The sequence below is a fragment of the Mytilus edulis genome, chromosome 7 (assembly GCF_963676685.1).
Source record: "Mytilus edulis chromosome 7, xbMytEdul2.2, whole genome shotgun sequence".
Classification (NCBI taxonomy): domain Eukaryota; kingdom Metazoa; phylum Mollusca; class Bivalvia; order Mytilida; family Mytilidae; genus Mytilus; species Mytilus edulis.
In genome coordinates, this window is record NC_092350.1 from 1570510 (window position 1) to 1573887 (window position 3378).

Genomic DNA, 3378 nt, shown 5'->3' on the forward strand with positions numbered 1-3378 from the left:
TGGAATGTTGACGAATAAAACAAGTCGATGTGGAAAGTTGACAAATAAAACAAGTAGATGTGGAATGTTGACGAATAAAACAAGTAGATGTGGAATGTTGACAAATAAAACAAGTAGATGTGGAATGTTGACAAATAAAACAAGTAGATGTGGAATGTTGGCGAATAAAACAAGTAGATGTGGAATGTTGACGAGTAAAGCAAGTAGATGTGGAATGTTGACAAATAAAACAAGTAGATGTGGAATGTTGACGAATAAGACAAGTAGATGTGGAATGTTGACGAATAAGACAAGTAGATGTGGAATGTTGACGAGTAAAGCAAGTAGATGTGGAATGTTGACGAGTAAAACAAGTAGATGTGGAATGTTGACGAATAAAACAAGTAGATGTGGAATGTTGACGAATAAAACAAGAAGATGTGGAATGTTGACGAATAAAACAAGAAGATGTGGAATGTTGACGAATAAAACAAGTAGATGTGGAATGTTGACGAATAAAACACGTAGATGTGGAATGTTGACGAATAAAACACGTAGATGTGGAATGTTGACGAATAAAACACGTAGATGTGGAAGGTTGACAAATAAAACACGTAGATGTGGAATGTTGACGAATAAAACACGTAGATGTGGAATGTTGACGAATAAAACAAGTAGATGTGGAATGTTGACGAATAAAACAAGTAGATGTGGAATGTTGACGAATAAAACAAGTAGATGTGGAATGTTGACGAGTAAAACAAGTAGATGTGGAATGTTGACGAGTAAAACAAGTAGATGTGGAATGTTGACGAGTAAAACAAGTAGATGTGGAAGGTTGACAAATAAGACAAGTAGATGTGGAAGGTTGACGAATAAAACAAGTAGATGTGGAATGTTGACGAATAAAACAAGTAGATGTGGAATGTTGACGAGTAAAACAAGTAGATGTGGAATGTTGACGAGTAAAACAAGTAGATGTGGAATGTTGACCAATAAAACAAGTAGATGTGGAATGTTGACAAATAAAACAAGTAGATGTGGAAGGTTGACAAATCTAGCAAAGTCCGATTAAAGTGCTTGAAAGTTACCATATATGTAACGGTACGGCATTGTTTAGTTACCATATATGTAACGGTACGGCATTGTTTAGTTACCATATATGTAACGGTACGGCATTGTTTAGTTACATATATGTAACGGTACGGCATTGTTTTAAACTGAAACAGACACAAATATATTCATTAAAAAAAAATATACAACACTCCATCAGAGACTAAATGACGAAGAATAAGCAATTATAGGCCACCGTACTGCCTTCAACATTGAGCAAAACCTATTTTGCAAAGTCACCTATAAAAGACTGAAACATGGCAAACACAAAACAATTCAAACGAGAACATAAACGGCCTGGTTTCTTTTCTGTACAGCATAGCAAAGGAGATAAATGGTATTCATGTATAAGACAACAGCTTAACGGAACGCATAGCTTTAAGAAATCTAAAACATATATTAAACATTCATGTTTTATATAAATAAGGCCGTTAGTTTTCTCGTTTGAATTGTTTTACATTGTCATTTCGGGACCTTTTATAGCTGACTATATATGCGGTATGGGCTTTGCTCATTGTTGAAAGCCATACGGTGACCATTTTGGTCTCTTGTGAAGAGTTGTCTCATTGGCAATCATACCACATCTTCTTTTATATATGTTTATATACAAAGTATAACACTTACTCGTACAGAGCCTCTTGATTTGTGAATATTTCAAACAGAGACTATCAATGATCTGATTTCAACAAAAAATTCTTAAAACAACAAAACTATATTAAGATATGACATAACACAACCACAGATGAGGGTCCTGACTAATGACATAACACAACCACAGATGAGGGTCCTGACTACATGGTGACAGGCTTATGCATACGTATTGGGCTTTAGTGGTTTACTTTTACAAATTGTGACTTGGATAGAGAGTTGTCTCATTGGCACTCATATACCACATCTTCTTATATCAATTCAAGAAAAAATAAATAATTTTGATTGAAATCGTTGGAAGTAGTGGATCACAATTTGCTTGACCTTCCAAAGTATTTTGGGCCACACCCGATTTTTAGGTGGGGTTCGAATATCTTTTTTTCGGATGTCAGCTTTCTTCCCCTTTTGCCTTAAGGTTTATGTACCCTTCTGTAGCCATTTTTGTACGAACTTTTCAAAATTAAATTGTATCAAAACTACAGATATTATGAATAATAGAGATAGGCCATTTTGTACATATTCCAAGGGGAAACTTGATGCAAAGCATTATTTTTTACTGTTCCATTGCATTTAATAGAAAAAGAGGACTTTGTGGCAAATAAATCAAGATTTTTATAAAAAAATCCACAGCCTTTATCCTTGTACTCTCATATTTGGCAATTTGATGACTGATAGATATAGGATCATTGCATGCCGTGCTAGCATTGATTTCCTTAAAACAAGTTTATAAATGTAGTTATTGGTTAAGACAAGTATAAATGTGGCCAAAATCAAGTAAACCTTTTAGGATGCGCTCGACTTTAGTGACTCAGCACGAGGTGTTTTGGAATTTACAGGTTACTTACAACTTTTTGTAAACAATAAACACTAGCACATCATAGAAAATCAAGTGAGTAATTTATGTTTCAAATTTTATAACAAAAATCTCTGTATTAAAGGCTGTGGATTTTCTATAAAAATCTTGATTTATTTGCCACAAAGTCCTCTTTTTCTATCAAATGCAATGAAACAGTAAAAAATAATGCTTTGCATCAAGTTTCCCCTTGGAACATGTACTAAATGGCCTATCTCTATTATTTATTATATCTTTAGTTTTGATACAATTGAGGTTTGAAAAATTCGTACAAAAATGGCTACAGAAGGGTACATAATAGATATAGGAAGATGTGGTGTGAGTGCCAATGAGACAACTCTCCATCCAAATAACAATTTATAAAAGTAAACCATTATAGGTCAAGGTACGGCCTTCAACACGGAACCTTGGCTCACACCGAACACCAAGCTATAAAGGGCCCCAACATTACTAGTGTAAAACCATTCAAACGGGAAAACCAACGGTCTAATCTATATAAAAAACAAGAAAAGAGAAAGACGTATAAATTACATAAACAAACGACAACTACTGTACACCAGATCCCTGACTTAGGACAGGTGCAAACATTGCCCAGAACAAAATGTAATGCAGAAAAGAACGAAACATTTTAGCTTTGAGTCAAAAACTAAATTTGCAAATTGCTGTTCATCCCAAAAATTGAACAAAACAGTATAATTATAACCTTTATAAACAGGTATATTTAATAAAAAAAAATTAAGTTCAACTCCTAGACATTTTAGATATATATATAGATAAATATTTGT